The sequence below is a fragment of the Vanacampus margaritifer genome, chromosome 7 (assembly GCF_051991255.1).
Source record: "Vanacampus margaritifer isolate UIUO_Vmar chromosome 7, RoL_Vmar_1.0, whole genome shotgun sequence".
NCBI lineage: Eukaryota > Metazoa > Chordata > Actinopteri > Syngnathiformes > Syngnathidae > Vanacampus > Vanacampus margaritifer.
Window position 1 is genome coordinate 28,795,130 of NC_135438.1, and position 19,344 is coordinate 28,814,473.

The window sequence follows — 19,344 nt, forward strand, 5'->3', positions numbered from 1 at the left end:
GAGCCAAAATGAACTTTTTATTGCTTTAAACGCGTTTTCAGCCTGATTGTGCACTTTAGGTGAAAATGTCAAAATCTTCAAAATGAGCATAAGCACAATGAAATTAATGCTGGAATCATCTTCAGGATGCTAGAATACACTAAATACAGCAAAAAATTTGAGTCTACAACGTTTAGTTTAGGTGTGAGAGCCAAAATGAACTTTTTATTGCTTTAAACGCGTTTTCAGCCCCTGATTGTACACTTAAGGTGAAAATGTCAAAATCTTCAAAATGAGCATAAGCACAATGAAATTAATGCTGGAATCATCTTCAGGATGCTAGAATACACTAAATACAGCAAAAATTTTGAGTCTACAACGTTTAGTTTAGGTGTGAGAGCCAAAATGAACTTTTTATTGCTTTAAACGCGTTTTCAGCCTGATTGTGCACTTTAGGTGAAAATGTCAAAATCTTAAAAATGAGCATAAGCACAATGAAATTAATGCTGGAATCATCTTCAGGATGCTAGAATACACTAAATACAGCAAAAATTTTGAGTCTACAACGTTTAGTTTAGGTGTGAGAGCCAAAATGAACTTTTTATTGCTTTAAACGCGTTTTCAGCCCCTGATTGTACACTTAAGGTGAAAATGTCAAAATCTTAAAAATGAGCATAAGCACAATGAAATTAATGCTGGAATCATCTTCAGGATGCTAGAATACACTAAATACAGCAAAAATTTTGAGTCTACAACGTTTAGTTTAGGTGTGAGAGCCAAAATGAACTTTTTATTGCTTTAAACGCGTTTTCAGCCCCTGATTGTACACTTAAGGTGAAAATGTCAAAATCTTAAAAATGAGCATAAGCACAATGAAATTAATGCTGGAATCATCTTCAGGATGCTAGAATACACTAAATACAGCAAAAATGTTGAGTCTACAACGTTTTGTTTAGGTGTGAGAGCCAAAATGAACTTTTTATGGCTTTAAATGCGTTTTCAGCCTGATTGTGTTCTTTAGATGAAAATGTCAAAATCTTCAAAATGAGCATAAGCACAATGAAATTAATGCTGGAATCATCTTCAGGATGCTAGAATACACTATATACAGCAAAAATTTTGAGTCTACAACGTTTAGTTTAGGTGTGAGAGCCAAAATGAACTTTTTATTGCTTTAAACGCGTTTTCAGCCCCTGATTGTACACTTAAGGTGAAAATGTCAAAATCTTCAAAATGAGCATAAGCACGATGAAATTAATGCTGGAATCATCTTCAGGATGCTAGAATACACTAAATACAGCAAAAATTTTGAGTCTACAACGTTTAGTTTAGGTGTGAGAGCCAAAATGAACTTTTTATTGCTTTAAACGCGTTTTCAGCCTGATTGTGCACTTTAGGTGAAAATGTCAAAATCTTAAAAATGAGCATAAGCACAATGAAATTAATGCTGGAATCATATTCAGGATGCTAAAATACACTAAAGACAGCAAAAATTTTGAGTCTACAACGTTTTGTTTAGGTGTGATAGCCAAAATGAACTTTTTATTGCTTTAAATGCGTTTTCAGCCTGATTGTGCACTTAAGGTGAAAATGTCAAAATCTTAAAAATGAGCATAATCACAATGAAATTAATGCTTGAATCATCTTCAGGATGCTAGAATACACTAAATACAGCAAAAATTTTGAGTCTACAACGTTTAGTTTAGGCGTGAGAGCCAAAATGAACTTTTTATTGCTTTAAACGCGTTTTCAGCCCCTGATTGTACACTTAAGGTGAAAATGTCAAAATCTTCAAAATGAGCATAAGCACAATGAAATTAATGCTGGAATCATCTTCAGGATGCTAGAATACACTAAATACAGCAAAAATTTTGAGTCTACAACGTTTAGTTTAGGTGTGAGAGCCAAAATGAACTTTTTATTGCTTTAAACGCGTTTTCAGCCTGATTGTGCACTTTAGGTGAAAATGTCAAAATCTTAAAAATGAGCATAAGCACAATGAAATTAATGCTGGAATCATATTCAGGATGCTAGAATACACTAAAGACAGCAAAAATTTTGAGTCTACAACGTTTTGTTTAGGTGTGATAGCCAAAATGAACTTTTTATTGCTTTAAATGCGTTTTCAGCCTGATTGTGCACTTAAGGTGAAAATGTCAAAATCTTAAAAATGAGCATAATCACAATGAAATTAATGCTTGAATCATCTTCAGGATGCTAGAATACACTAAATACAGCAAAAATTTTGAGTCTACAACGTTTAGTTTAGGCGTGAGAGCCAAAATGAACTTTTTATTGCTTTAAACGCGTTTTCAGCCCCTGATTGTACACTTAAGGTGAAAATGTCAAAATCTTAAAAATGAGCATAAGCACAATGAAATTAATGCTGGAATCATCTTCAGGATGCTAGAATACACTAAATACAGCAAAAATTTTGAGTCTACAACGTTTAGTTTAGGTGTGAGAGCCAAAATGAACTTTTTATGGCTTTAAATGCGTTTTCAGCCTGATTGTGCACTTTAGGTGAAAATGTCAAAATCTTCAAAATGAGCATAAGCACAATGAAATTAATGCTGGAATCATCTTCAGGATGCTATAATACACTAAATACAGCAAAAATTTTGAGTCTACAACGTTTAGTTTAGGTGTGAGAGCCAAAATGAACTTTTTATTGCTTTAAACGCCTTTTCAGCCTGATTGTGCACTTTAGGTGAAAATGTCAAAATCTTAAAAATGAGCATAAGCACAATGAAATTAATGCTGGAATCATCTTCAGGATGCTAGAATACACTAAATACAGCAAAAATTTTGAGTCTACAACGTTTAGTTTAGGTGTGAGAGCCAAAATGAACTTTTTATTGCTTTAAACGCGTTTTCAGCCTGATTGTGCACTTTAGGTGAAAATGTCAAAATCTTCAAAATGAGCATAAGCACGATGAAATTAATGCTGGAATCATCTTCAGGATTCTAGAATACACTGAATACAGCAAAAATTTTGAGTCTACAACGTTTAGTTTAGGTGTGAGAGCCAAAATGAACTTTTTATTGCTTTAAACGCGTTTTCAGCCCCTGATTGTACACTTAAGGTGAAAATGTCAAAATCTTCAAAATGAGCATAAGCACGATGAAATTAATGCTGGAATCATCTTCAGGATGCTAGAATACACTAAATACAGCAAAAATTTTGAGTCTACAACGTTTAGTTTAGGTGTGAGAGCCAAAATGAACTTTTTATTGCTTTAAACGCGTTTTCAGCCTGATTGTGCACTTTAGGTGAAAATGTCAAAATCTTAAAAATGAGCATAAGCACAATGAAATTAATGCTGGAATCATATTCAGGATGCTAGAATACACTAAAGACAGCAAAAATTTTGAGTCTACAACGTTTTGTTTAGGTGTGATAGCCAAAATGAACTTTTTATTGCTTTAAATGCGTTTTCAGCCTGATTGTGCACTTAAGGTGAAAATGTCAAAATCTTAAAAATGAGCATAATCACAATGAAATTAATGCTTGAATCATCTTCAGGATGCTAGAATACACTAAATACAGCAAAAATTTTGAGTCTACAACGTTTAGTTTAGGCGTGAGAGCCAAAATGAACTTTTTATTGCTTTAAACGCGTTTTCAGCCCCTGATTGTACACTTAAGGTGAAAATGTCAAAATCTTCAAAATGAGCATAAGCACAATGAAATTAATGCTGGAATCATCTTCAGGATGCTAGAATACACTAAATACAGCAAAAATTTTGAGTCTACAACGTTTAGTTTAGGTGTGAGAGCCAAAATGAACTTTTTATTGCTTTAAACGCGTTTTCAGCCTGATTGTGCACTTTAGGTGAAAATGTCAAAATCTTAAAAATGAGCATAAGCACAATGAAATTAATGCTGGAATCATATTCAGGATGCTAGAATACACTAAAGACAGCAAAAATTTTGAGTCTACAACGTTTTGTTTAGGTGTGATAGCCAAAATGAACTTTTTATTGCTTTAAATGCGTTTTCAGCCTGATTGTGCACTTAAGGTGAAAATGTCAAAATCTTAAAAATGAGCATAATCACAATGAAATTAATGCTTGAATCATCTTCAGGATGCTAGAATACACTAAATACAGCAAAAATTTTGAGTCTACAACGTTTAGTTTAGGCGTGAGAGCCAAAATGAACTTTTTATTGCTTTAAACGCGTTTTCAGCCCCTGATTGTACACTTAAGGTGAAAATGTCAAAATCTTAAAAATGAGCATAAGCACAATGAAATTAATGCTGGAATCATCTTCAGGATGCTAGAATACACTAAATACAGCAAAAATTTTGAGTCTACAACGTTTAGTTTAGGTGTGAGAGCCAAAATGAACTTTTTATTGCTTTAAACGCGTTTTCAGCCCCTGATTGTACACTTAAGGTGAAAATGTCAAAATCTTAAAAATGAGCATAAGCACAATGAAATTAATGCTGGAATCATCTTCAGGATGCTAGAATACACTAAATACAGCAAAAATTTTGAGTCTACAACGTTTAGTTTAGGTGTGAGAGCCAAAATGAACTTTTTATTGCTTTAAACGCGTTTTCAGCCCCTGATTGTACACTTAAGGTGAAAATGTCAAAATCTTAAAAATGAGCATAAGCACAATGAAATTAATGCTGGAATCATCTTCAGGATGCTAGAATACACTAAATACAGCAAAAATGTTGAGTCTACAACGTTTTGTTTAGGTGTGAGAGCCAAAATGAACTTTTTATGGCTTTAAATGCGTTTTCAGCCTGATTGTGTTCTTTAGATGAAAATGTCAAAATCTTCAAAATGAGCATAAGCACAATGAAATTAATGCTGGAATCATCTTCAGGATGCTAGAATACACTAAATACAGCAAAAAATTTGAGTCTACAACGTTTAGTTTAGGTGTGAGAGCCAAAATGAACTTTTTATTGCTTTAAACGCGTTTTCAGCCCCTGATTGTACACTTAAGGTGAAAATGTCAAAATCTTCAAAATGAGCATAAGCACAATGAAATTAATGCTGGAATCATCTTCAGGATGCTAGAATACACTAAATACAGCAAAAATTTTGAGTCTACAACGTTTAGTTTAGGTGTGAGAGCCAAAATGAACTTTTTATTGCTTTAAACGCGTTTTCAGCCTGATTGTGCACTTTAGGTGAAAATGTCAAAATCTTAAAAATGAGCATAAGCACAATGAAATTAATGCTGGAATCATCTTCAGGATGCTAGAATACACTAAATACAGCAAAAATTTTGAGTCTACAACGTTTAGTTTAGGTGTGAGAGCCAAAATGAACTTTTTATTGCTTTAAACGCGTTTTCAGCCCCTGATTGTACACTTAAGGTGAAAATGTCAAAATCTTAAAAATGAGCATAAGCACAATGAAATTAATGCTGGAATCATCTTCAGGATGCTAGAATACACTAAATACAGCAAAAATTTTGAGTCTACAACGTTTAGTTTAGGTGTGAGAGCCAAAATGAACTTTTTATTGCTTTAAACGCGTTTTCAGCCCCTGATTGTACACTTAAGGTGAAAATGTCAAAATCTTAAAAATGAGCATAAGCACAATGAAATTAATGCTGGAATCATCTTCAGGATGCTAGAATACACTAAATACAGCAAAAATGTTGAGTCTACAACGTTTTGTTTAGGTGTGAGAGCCAAAATGAACTTTTTATGGCTTTAAATGCGTTTTCAGCCTGATTGTGTTCTTTAGATGAAAATGTCAAAATCTTCAAAATGAGCATAAGCACAATGAAATTAATGCTGGAATCATCTTCAGGATGCTAGAATACACTATATACAGCAAAAATTTTGAGTCTACAACGTTTAGTTTAGGTGTGAGAGCCAAAATGAACTTTTTATTGCTTTAAACGCGTTTTCAGCCCCTGATTGTACACTTAAGGTGAAAATGTCAAAATCTTCAAAATGAGCATAAGCACGATGAAATTAATGCTGGAATCATCTTCAGGATGCTAGAATACACTAAATACAGCAAAAATTTTGAGTCTACAACGTTTAGTTTAGGTGTGAGAGCCAAAATGAACTTTTTATTGCTTTAAACGCGTTTTCAGCCTGATTGTGCACTTTAGGTGAAAATGTCAAAATCTTAAAAATGAGCATAAGCACAATGAAATTAATGCTGGAATCATATTCAGGATGCTAAAATACACTAAAGACAGCAAAAATTTTGAGTCTACAACGTTTTGTTTAGGTGTGATAGCCAAAATGAACTTTTTATTGCTTTAAATGCGTTTTCAGCCTGATTGTGCACTTAAGGTGAAAATGTCAAAATCTTAAAAATGAGCATAATCACAATGAAATTAATGCTTGAATCATCTTCAGGATGCTAGAATACACTAAATACAGCAAAAATTTTGAGTCTACAACGTTTAGTTTAGGCGTGAGAGCCAAAATGAACTTTTTATTGCTTTAAACGCGTTTTCAGCCCCTGATTGTACACTTAAGGTGAAAATGTCAAAATCTTCAAAATGAGCATAAGCACAATGAAATTAATGCTGGAATCATCTTCAGGATGCTAGAATACACTAAATACAGCAAAAATTTTGAGTCTACAACGTTTAGTTTAGGTGTGAGAGCCAAAATGAACTTTTTATTGCTTTAAACGCGTTTTCAGCCTGATTGTGCACTTTAGGTGAAAATGTCAAAATCTTAAAAATGAGCATAAGCACAATGAAATTAATGCTGGAATCATATTCAGGATGCTAGAATACACTAAAGACAGCAAAAATTTTGAGTCTACAACGTTTTGTTTAGGTGTGATAGCCAAAATGAACTTTTTATTGCTTTAAATGCGTTTTCAGCCTGATTGTGCACTTAAGGTGAAAATGTCAAAATCTTAAAAATGAGCATAATCACAATGAAATTAATGCTTGAATCATCTTCAGGATGCTAGAATACACTAAATACAGCAAAAATTTTGAGTCTACAACGTTTAGTTTAGGCGTGAGAGCCAAAATGAACTTTTTATTGCTTTAAACGCGTTTTCAGCCCCTGATTGTACACTTAAGGTGAAAATGTCAAAATCTTAAAAATGAGCATAAGCACAATGAAATTAATGCTGGAATCATCTTCAGGATGCTAGAATACACTAAATACAGCAAAAATTTTGAGTCTACAACGTTTAGTTTAGGTGTGAGAGCCAAAATGAACTTTTTATGGCTTTAAATGCGTTTTCAGCCTGATTGTGCACTTTAGGTGAAAATGTCAAAATCTTCAAAATGAGCATAAGCACAATGAAATTAATGCTGGAATCATCTTCAGGATGCTATAATACACTAAATACAGCAAAAATTTTGAGTCTACAACGTTTAGTTTAGGTGTGAGAGCCAAAATGAACTTTTTATTGCTTTAAACGCCTTTTCAGCCTGATTGTGCACTTTAGGTGAAAATGTCAAAATCTTAAAAATGAGCATAAGCACAATGAAATTAATGCTGGAATCATCTTCAGGATGCTAGAATACACTAAATACAGCAAAAATTTTGAGTCTACAACGTTTAGTTTAGGTGTGAGAGCCAAAATGAACTTTTTATTGCTTTAAACGCGTTTTCAGCCTGATTGTGCACTTTAGGTGAAAATGTCAAAATCTTCAAAATGAGCATAAGCACGATGAAATTAATGCTGGAATCATCTTCAGGATTCTAGAATACACTGAATACAGCAAAAATTTTGAGTCTACAACGTTTAGTTTAGGTGTGAGAGCCAAAATGAACTTTTTATTGCTTTAAACGCGTTTTCAGCCCCTGATTGTACACTTAAGGTGAAAATGTCAAAATCTTCAAAATGAGCATAAGCACGATGAAATTAATGCTGGAATCATCTTCAGGATGCTAGAATACACTAAATACAGCAAAAATTTTGAGTCTACAACGTTTAGTTTAGGTGTGAGAGCCAAAATGAACTTTTTATTGCTTTAAACGCGTTTTCAGCCTGATTGTGCACTTTAGGTGAAAATGTCAAAATCTTAAAAATGAGCATAAGCACAATGAAATTAATGCTGGAATCATATTCAGGATGCTAGAATACACTAAAGACAGCAAAAATTTTGAGTCTACAACGTTTTGTTTAGGTGTGATAGCCAAAATGAACTTTTTATTGCTTTAAATGCGTTTTCAGCCTGATTGTGCACTTAAGGTGAAAATGTCAAAATCTTAAAAATGAGCATAATCACAATGAAATTAATGCTTGAATCATCTTCAGGATGCTAGAATACACTAAATACAGCAAAAATTTTGAGTCTACAACGTTTAGTTTAGGCGTGAGAGCCAAAATGAACTTTTTATTGCTTTAAACGCGTTTTCAGCCCCTGATTGTACACTTAAGGTGAAAATGTCAAAATCTTCAAAATGAGCATAAGCACAATGAAATTAATGCTGGAATCATCTTCAGGATGCTAGAATACACTAAATACAGCAAAAATTTTGAGTCTACAACGTTTAGTTTAGGTGTGAGAGCCAAAATGAACTTTTTATTGCTTTAAACGCGTTTTCAGCCTGATTGTGCACTTTAGGTGAAAATGTCAAAATCTTAAAAATGAGCATAAGCACAATGAAATTAATGCTGGAATCATATTCAGGATGCTAGAATACACTAAAGACAGCAAAAATTTTGAGTCTACAACGTTTTGTTTAGGTGTGATAGCCAAAATGAACTTTTTATTGCTTTAAATGCGTTTTCAGCCTGATTGTGCACTTAAGGTGAAAATGTCAAAATCTTAAAAATGAGCATAATCACAATGAAATTAATGCTTGAATCATCTTCAGGATGCTAGAATACACTAAATACAGCAAAAATTTTGAGTCTACAACGTTTAGTTTAGGCGTGAGAGCCAAAATGAACTTTTTATTGCTTTAAACGCGTTTTCAGCCCCTGATTGTACACTTAAGGTGAAAATGTCAAAATCTTAAAAATGAGCATAAGCACAATGAAATTAATGCTGGAATCATCTTCAGGATGCTAGAATACACTAAATACAGCAAAAATTTTGAGTCTACAACGTTTAGTTTAGGTGTGAGAGCCAAAATGAACTTTTTATTGCTTTAAACGCGTTTTCAGCCCCTGATTGTACACTTAAGGTGAAAATGTCAAAATCTTAAAAATGAGCATAAGCACAATGAAATTAATGCTGGAATCATCTTCAGGATGCTAGAATACACTAAATACAGCAAAAATTTTGAGTCTACAACGTTTAGTTTAGGTGTGAGAGCCAAAATGAACTTTTTATTGCTTTAAACGCGTTTTCAGCCCCTGATTGTACACTTAAGGTGAAAATGTCAAAATCTTAAAAATGAGCATAAGCACAATGAAATTAATGCTGGAATCATCTTCAGGATGCTAGAATACACTAAATACAGCAAAAATGTTGAGTCTACAACGTTTTGTTTAGGTGTGAGAGCCAAAATGAACTTTTTATGGCTTTAAATGCGTTTTCAGCCTGATTGTGTTCTTTAGATGAAAATGTCAAAATCTTCAAAATGAGCATAAGCACAATGAAATTAATGCTGGAATCATCTTCAGGATGCTAGAATACACTAAATACAGCAAAAATTTTGAGTCTACAACGTTTAGTTTAGGTGTGAGAGCCAAAATAAACTTTTTATTGCTTTAAACGCGTTTTCAGCCTGATTGTGCACTTTAGGTGAAAATGTCAAAATCTTAAAAATGAGCATAAGCACAATGAAATTAATGCTGGAATCATATTCAGGATGCTAGAATACACTAAAGACAGCAAAAATTTTGAGTCTACAACGTTTTGTTTAGGTGTGATAGCCAAAATGAACTTTTTATTGCTTTAAATGCGTTTTCAGCCTGATTGTGCACTTAAGGTGAAAATGTCAAAATCTTAAAAATGAGCATAATCACAATGAAATTAATGCTTGAATCATCTTCAGGATGCTAGAATACACTAAATACAGCAAAAATTTTGAGTCTACAACGTTTAGTTTAGGCGTGAGAGCCAAAATGAACTTTTTATTGCTTTAAACGCGTTTTCAGCCCCTGATTGTACACTTAAGGTGAAAATGTCAAAATCTTAAAAATGAGCATAAGCACAATGAAATTAATGCTGGAATCATCTTCAGGATGCTAGAATACACTAAATACAGCAAAAATTTTGAGTCTACAACGTTTAGTTTAGGTGTGAGAGCCAAAATGAACTTTTTATGGCTTTAAATGCGTTTTCAGCCTGATTGTGCACTTTAGGTGAAAATGTCAAAATCTTCAAAATGAGCATAAGCACAATGAAATTAATGCTGGAATCATCTTCAGGATGCTATAATACACTAAATACAGCAAAAATTTTGAGTCTACAACGTTTAGTTTAGGTGTGAGAGCCAAAATGAACTTTTTATTGCTTTAAACGCCTTTTCAGCCTGATTGTGCACTTTAGGTGAAAATGTCAAAATCTTAAAAATGAGCATAAGCACAATGAAATTAATGCTGGAATCATCTTCAGGATGCTAGAATACACTAAATACAGCAAAAATTTTGAGTCTACAACGTTTAGTTTAGGTGTGAGAGCCAAAATGAACTTTTTATTGCTTTAAACGCGTTTTCAGCCTGATTGTGCACTTTAGGTGAAAATGTCAAAATCTTCAAAATGAGCATAAGCACGATGAAATTAATGCTGGAATCATCTTCAGGATTCTAGAATACACTGAATACAGCAAAAATTTTGAGTCTACAACGTTTAGTTTAGGTGTGAGAGCCAAAATGAACTTTTTATTGCTTTAAACGCGTTTTCAGCCCCTGATTGTACACTTAAGGTGAAAATGTCAAAATCTTCAAAATGAGCATAAGCACGATGAAATTAATGCTGGAATCATCTTCAGGATGCTAGAATACACTAAATACAGCAAAAATTTTGAGTCTACAACGTTTAGTTTAGGTGTGAGAGCCAAAATGAACTTTTTATTGCTTTAAACGCGTTTTCAGCCTGATTGTGCACTTTAGGTGAAAATGTCAAAATCTTAAAAATGAGCATAAGCACAATGAAATTAATGCTGGAATCATATTCAGGATGCTAGAATACACTAAAGACAGCAAAAATTTTGAGTCTACAACGTTTTGTTTAGGTGTGATAGCCAAAATGAACTTTTTATTGCTTTAAATGCGTTTTCAGCCTGATTGTGCACTTAAGGTGAAAATGTCAAAATCTTAAAAATGAGCATAATCACAATGAAATTAATGCTTGAATCATCTTCAGGATGCTAGAATACACTAAATACAGCAAAAATTTTGAGTCTACAACGTTTAGTTTAGGCGTGAGAGCCAAAATGAACTTTTTATTGCTTTAAACGCGTTTTCAGCCCCTGATTGTACACTTAAGGTGAAAATGTCAAAATCTTCAAAATGAGCATAAGCACAATGAAATTAATGCTGGAATCATCTTCAGGATGCTAGAATACACTAAATACAGCAAAAATTTTGAGTCTACAACGTTTAGTTTAGGTGTGAGAGCCAAAATGAACTTTTTATTGCTTTAAACGCGTTTTCAGCCTGATTGTGCACTTTAGGTGAAAATGTCAAAATCTTAAAAATGAGCATAAGCACAATGAAATTAATGCTGGAATCATATTCAGGATGCTAGAATACACTAAAGACAGCAAAAATTTTGAGTCTACAACGTTTTGTTTAGGTGTGATAGCCAAAATGAACTTTTTATTGCTTTAAATGCGTTTTCAGCCTGATTGTGCACTTAAGGTGAAAATGTCAAAATCTTAAAAATGAGCATAATCACAATGAAATTAATGCTTGAATCATCTTCAGGATGCTAGAATACACTAAATACAGCAAAAATTTTGAGTCTACAACGTTTAGTTTAGGCGTGAGAGCCAAAATGAACTTTTTATTGCTTTAAACGCGTTTTCAGCCCCTGATTGTACACTTAAGGTGAAAATGTCAAAATCTTAAAAATGAGCATAAGCACAATGAAATTAATGCTGGAATCATCTTCAGGATGCTAGAATACACTAAATACAGCAAAAATTTTGAGTCTACAACGTTTAGTTTAGGTGTGAGAGCCAAAATGAACTTTTTATTGCTTTAAACGCGTTTTCAGCCCCTGATTGTACACTTAAGGTGAAAATGTCAAAATCTTAAAAATGAGCATAAGCACAATGAAATTAATGCTGGAATCATCTTCAGGATGCTAGAATACACTAAATACAGCAAAAATTTTGAGTCTACAACGTTTAGTTTAGGTGTGAGAGCCAAAATGAACTTTTTATTGCTTTAAACGCGTTTTCAGCCCCTGATTGTACACTTAAGGTGAAAATGTCAAAATCTTAAAAATGAGCATAAGCACAATGAAATTAATGCTGGAATCATCTTCAGGATGCTAGAATACACTAAATACAGCAAAAATTTTGAGTCTACAACGTTTAGTTTAGGTGTGAGAGCCAAAATGAACTTTTTATTGCTTTAAACGCGTTTTCAGCCTGATTGTGCACTTTAGGTGAAAATGTCAAAATCTTAAAAATGAGCATAAGCACAATGAAATTAATGCTGGAATCATATTCAGGATGCTAGAATACACTAAAGACAGCAAAAATTTTGAGTCTACAACGTTTTGTTTAGGTGTGATAGCCAAAATGAACTTTTTATTGCTTTAAATGCGTTTTCAGCCTGATTGTGCACTTAAGGTGAAAATGTCAAAATCTTAAAAATGAGCATAATCACAATGAAATTAATGCTTGAATCATCTTCAGGATGCTAGAATACACTAAATACAGCAAAAATTTTGAGTCTACAACGTTTAGTTTAGGCGTGAGAGCCAAAATGAACTTTTTATTGCTTTAAACGCGTTTTCAGCCCCTGATTGTACACTTAAGGTGAAAATGTCAAAATCTTAAAAATGAGCATAAGCACAATGAAATTAATGCTGGAATCATCTTCAGGATGCTAGAATACACTAAATACAGCAAAAATTTTGAGTCTACAACGTTTAGTTTAGGTGTGAGAGCCAAAATGAACTTTTTATGGCTTTAAATGCGTTTTCAGCCTGATTGTGCACTTTAGGTGAAAATGTCAAAATCTTCAAAATGAGCATAAGCACAATGAAATTAATGCTGGAATCATCTTCAGGATGCTATAATACACTAAATACAGCAAAAATTTTGAGTCTACAACGTTTAGTTTAGGTGTGAGAGCCAAAATGAACTTTTTATTGCTTTAAACGCCTTTTCAGCCTGATTGTGCACTTTAGGTGAAAATGTCAAAATCTTAAAAATGAGCATAAGCACAATGAAATTAATGCTGGAATCATCTTCAGGATGCTAGAATACACTAAATACAGCAAAAATTTTGAGTCTACAACGTTTAGTTTAGGTGTGAGAGCCAAAATGAACTTTTTATTGCTTTAAACGCGTTTTCAGCCTGATTGTGCACTTTAGGTGAAAATGTCAAAATCTTCAAAATGAGCATAAGCACGATGAAATTAATGCTGGAATCATCTTCAGGATTCTAGAATACACTGAATACAGCAAAAATTTTGAGTCTACAACGTTTAGTTTAGGTGTGAGAGCCAAAATGAACTTTTTATTGCTTTAAACGCGTTTTCAGCCCCTGATTGTACACTTAAGGTGAAAATGTCAAAATCTTAAAAATGAGCATAAGCACAATGAAATTAATGCTGGAATCATCTTCAGGATGCTAGAATACACTAAATACAGCAAAAATGTTGAGTCTACAACGTTTTGTTTAGGTGTGATAGCCAAAATGAACTTTTTATTGCTTTAAATGCGTTTTCAGCCTGATTGTGCACTTAAGGTGAAAATGTCAAAATCTTAAAAATGAGCATAATCACAATGAAATTAATGCTTGAATCATCTTCAGGATGCTAGAATACACTAAATACAGCAAAAATTTTGAGTCTACAACGTTTAGTTTAGGTGTGAGAGCCAAAATGAACTTTTTATTGCTTTAAACGCGTTTTCAGCCCCTGATTGTACACTTAAGGTGAAAATGTCAAAATCTTCAAAATGAGCATAAGCAAAATGAAATTAATGCTGGAATCATCTTCAGGATGCTAGAATACACTAAATACAGCAAAAATGTTGAGTCTACAACGTTTTGTTTAGGTGTGAGAGCCAAAATGAACTTTTTATGGCTTTAAATGCGTTTTCAGCCTGATTGTGCACTTTAGGTGAAAATGTCAAAATCTTCAAAATGAGCATAAGCACAATGAAATTAATGCTGGAATCATCTTCAGGATGCTAGAATACACTAAATACAGCAAAAATTTTGAGTCTACAACGTTTAGTTTAGGTGTGAGAGCCAAAATGAACTTTTTATTGCTTTAAACGCGTTTTCAGCCCCTGATTGTACACTTAAGGTGAAAATGTCAAAATCTTCAAAATGAGCATAAGCACAATGAAATTAATGCTGGAATCATCTTCAGGATGCTAGAATACACTAAATACAGCAAAAATGTTGAGTCTACAACGTTTTGTTTAGGTGTGAGAGCCAAAATGAACTTTTTATGGCTTTAAATGCGTTTTCAGCCTGATTGTGCACTTTAGGTGAAAATGTCAAAATCTTCAAAATGAGCATAAGCACAATGAAATTAATGCTGGAATCATCTTCAGGATGCTAGAATACACTAAATACAGCAAAAATTTTGAGTCTACAACGTTTAGTTTAGGTGTGAGAGCCAAAATGAACTTTTTATTGCTTTAAACGCGTTTTCAGCCCCTGATTGTACACTTAAGGTGAAAATGTCAAAATCTTCAAAATGAGCATAAGCACAATGAAATTAATGCTGGAATCATCTTCAGGATGCTAGAATACACTAAAAACAGCAAAAATTTGGAGTCTACATCGTTTAGTTTAGGTGTGAGAGCCAAAATGAACTTTTTATTGCTTTAAACGCGTTTTCAGCCTGATTGTGCACTTTAGGTGAAAATGTCAAAATCCTAAAAATGAGCATAAGCACAATGAAATTAATGCTGGAATCATCTTCAGGATGCTAGAATACACTAAATACAGCAAAAAGTTTGAGTCTACAACGTTTAGTTTAGGTGTGAGAGCCAAAATGAACTTTTTATTGCTTTAAACGCGTTTTCAGCTTGATTGTGCACTTTAGGTGAAAATGTCAAAATCTTAAAAATGAGCATAAGCACAATGAAATTAATGCTGGAATCATCTTCAGGATGCTAGAATACACTAAATACAGCAAAAATTTTGAGTCTACAACGTTTAGTTTAGGTGTGAGAGCCAAAATGAACTTTTTATTGCTTTAAACGCGTTTTCAGCCCCTGATTGTACACTTAAGGTGAAAATGTCAAAATCTTAAAAATGAGCATAAGCACAATGAAATTAATGCTGGAATCATCTTCAGGATGCTAGAATACACTAAATACAGCAAAAATTTTGAGTCTACAACGTTTAGTTTAGGCGTGAGAGCCAAAATGAACTTTTTATTGCTTTAAACGCGTTTTCAGCCCCTGATTGTACACTTAAGGTGAAAATGTCAAAATCTTAAAAATGAGCATAAGCACAATGAAATTAATGCTGGAATCATCTTCAGGATGCTAGAATACACTAATTACAGCAAAAATTTTGAGTCTACAACGTTTAGTTTAGGTGTGAGAGCCAAAATGAAATTTTTATTGCTTTAAACGCGTTTTCAGCCTGATTGTGCACTTTAGGTGAAAATGTCAAAATCTTAAAAATGAGCATAAGCACAATGAAATTAATGCTGGAATCATATTCAGGATGCTAGAATACACTAAATACAGCAAAAATTTTGAGTCTACAACGTTTAGTTTAGGTGTGAGAGCCAAAATGAACTTTTTATTGCTTTAAACGCGTTTTCAGCCCCTAATTGTACACTTAAGGTGAAAATGTCAAAATCTTCAAAATGAGCATAAGCACAATGAAATTAATGCTGGAATCATCTTCAGGATGCTAGAATACACTAAATACAGCAAAAATTTTGAGTCTACAACGTTTAGTTTAGGTGTGAGAGCCAAAATGAACTTTTTATTGCTTTAAACGCGTTTTCAGCCTGATTGTGCACTTTAGGTGAAAATGTCAAAATCTTAAAAATGAGCATAAGCACAATGAAATTAATTCTGGAATCATCTTCAGGATGCTAGAATACACTAAATACAGCAAAAATTTTGAGTCTACAACGTTTAGTTTAGGTGTGAGAGCCAAAATGAACTTTTTATTGCTTTAAACGCGTTTTCAGCCCCTGATTGTACACTTAAGGTGAAAATGTCAAAATCTTCAAAATGAGCATAAGCACAATGAAATTAATGCTGGAATCATCTTCAGGATGCTAGAATACACTAAATACAGCAAAAATGTTGAGTCTACAACGTTTTGTTTAGGTGTGATAGCCAAAATGAACTTTTTATTGCTTTAAATGCGTTTTCAGCCTGATTGTGCACTTAAGGTGAAAATGTCAAAATCTTAAAAATGAGCATAATCACAATGAAATTAATGCTTGAATCATCTTCAGGATGCTAGAATACACTAAATACAGCAAAAATTTTGAGTCTACAACGTTTAGTTTAGGTGTGAGAGCCAAAATGAACTTTTTATTGCTTTAAACGCGTTTTCAGCCCCTGATTGTACACTTAAGGTGAAAATGTCAAAATCTTAAAAATGAGCATAAGCACAATGAAATTAATGCTGGAATCATCTTCAGGATGCTAGAATACACTAAATACAGCAAAAATGTTGAGTCTACAACGTTTTGTTTAGGTGTGAGAGCCAAAATGAACTTTTTATGGCTTTAAATGCGTTTTCAGCCTGATTGTACACTTTAGGTGAAAATGTCAAAATCTTCAAAATGAGCATAAGCACAATGAAATTAATGCTGGAATCATCTTCAGGATGCTAGAATACACTAAATACAGCAAAAATTTTGAGTCTACAACGTTTAGTTTAGGTGTAAGAGTCAAAAAGAATTTTTTATTGCTTTAAACGCGTTTTCAGCCTGATTGTGCACTTTAGGTGAAAATGTCAAAATCTTAAAAATGAGCATAAGCACAATGAAATTAATGCTGGAATCATCTTCAGGATGCTAGAATACACTAAATACAGCAAAAATTTTGAGTCTACAACGTTTAGTTTAGGTGTGAGAGCCAAAATGAACTTTTTATTGCTTTAAACGCGTTTTCAGCCCCTAATTGTACACTTAAGGTGAAAATGTCAAAATCTTCAAAATGAGCATAAGCACAATGAAATTAATGCTAGAATCATCTTCAGGATGCTATAATACACTAAATACAGCAAAAATTTTGAGTCTACAACGTTTAGTTTAGGTGTGAGAGCCAAAATGAACTTTTTATTGCTTTAAACGCGTTTTCAGCCTGATTGTGCACTTTAGGTGAAAATGTCAAAATCTTAAAAATGAGCATAAGCACAATGAAATTAATTCTGGAATCATCTTCAGGATGCTAGAATACACTAAATACAGCAAAAATTTCGAGTCTACAACGTTTAGTTTAGGTGTGAGAGCCAAAATGAACTTTTTATTGCTTTAAACGCGTTTTCAGCCCCTGATTGTACACTTAAGGTGAAAATGTCAAAATCTTCAAAATGAGCATAAGCACAATGAAATTAATGCTGGAATCATCTTCAGGATGCTAGAATACACTAAATACAGCAAAAATGTTGAGTCTACAACGTTTTGTTTAGGTGTGAGAGCCAAAATGAACTTTTTATGGCTTTAAATGCGTTTTCAGCCTGATTGTGCACTTTAGGTGAAAATGTCAAAATCTTCAAAATGAGCATAAGCACAATGAAATTAATGCTGGAATCATCTTCAGGATGCTAGAATACACTAAATACAGCAAAAATTTTGAGTCTACAACGTTTAGTTTAGGTGTGAGAGCCAAAATGAACTTTTTATTGCTTTAAACGCGTTTTCAGCCTGATTGTGCACTTTAGGTGAAAATGTCAAAATCTTAAAAATGAGCATAAGCACAATGAAATTAATGCTGGAATCATCTTCAGGATGCTAGAATACACTAAATACAGCAAAAATTTTGAGTCTACAACGTTTAGTTTAGGTGTGAGAGCCAAAATGAACTTTTTATTGCTTTAAACGCGTTTTCAGCCCCTGATTGTACACTTAAGGTGAAAATGTCAAAATCTTAAAAATGAGCATAAGCACAATGAAATTAATGCTGGAATCATCTTCAGGATGCTAGAATACACTAAATACAGCAAAAATTTTGAGTCTACAACGTTTAGTTTAGGTGTGAGAGCCAAAATGAACTTTTTATTGCTTTAAACGCGTTTTCAGCCCCTGATTGTACACTTAAGGTGAAAATGTCAAAATCTTAAAAATGAGCATAAGCACAATGAAATTAATGCTGGAATCATCTTCAGGATGCTAGAATACACTAAATACAGCAAAAATGTTGAGTCTACAACGTTTTGTTTAGGTGTGAGAGCCAAAATGAACTTTTTATGGCTTTAAATGCGTTTTCAGCCTGATTGTGTTCTTTAGGTGAAAATGTCAAAATCTTCAAAATGAGCATAAGCACAATGAAATTAATGCTGGAATCATCTTCAGGATGCTAGAATACACTATATACAGCAAAAATTTTGAGTCTACAACGTTTAGTTTAGGTGTGAGAGCCAAAATGAACTTTTTATTGCTTTAAACGCGTTTTCAGCCCCTGATTGTAAACTTAAGGTGAAAATGTCAAAATCTTCAAAATGAGCATAAGCACGATGAAATTAATGCTGGAATCATCTTCAGGATGCTAGAATACACTAAATACAGCAAAAATTTTGAGTCTACAACGTTTAGTTTAGGTGTGAGAGCCAAAATGAACTTTTTATTGCTTTAAACGCGTTTTCAGCCTGATTGTGCACTTTAGGTGAAAATGTCAAAATCTTAAAAATGAGCATAAGCACAATGAAATTAATGCTGGAATCATATTCAGGATGCTAGAATACACTAAATACAGCAAAAATTTTGAGTCTACAACGTTTTGTTTAGGTGTGATAGCCAAAATGAACTTTTTATTGCTTTAAATGCGTTTTCAGCCTGATTGTGCACTTAAGGTGAAAATGTCAAAATCTTAAAAATGAGCATAATCACAATGAAATTAATGCTTGAATCATCTTCAGGATGCTAGAATACACTAAATACAGCAAAAATTTTGAGTCTACAACGTTTAGTTTAGGCGTGAGAGCCAAAATGAACTTTTTATTGCTTTAAACGCGTTTTCAGCCCCTGATTGTACACTTAAGGTGAAAATGTCAAAATCTTAAAAATGAGCATAAGCACAATGAAATTAATGCTGGAATCATCTTCAGGATGCTAGAATACACTAAATACAGCAAAAATGTTGAGTCTACAACGTTTTGTTTAGG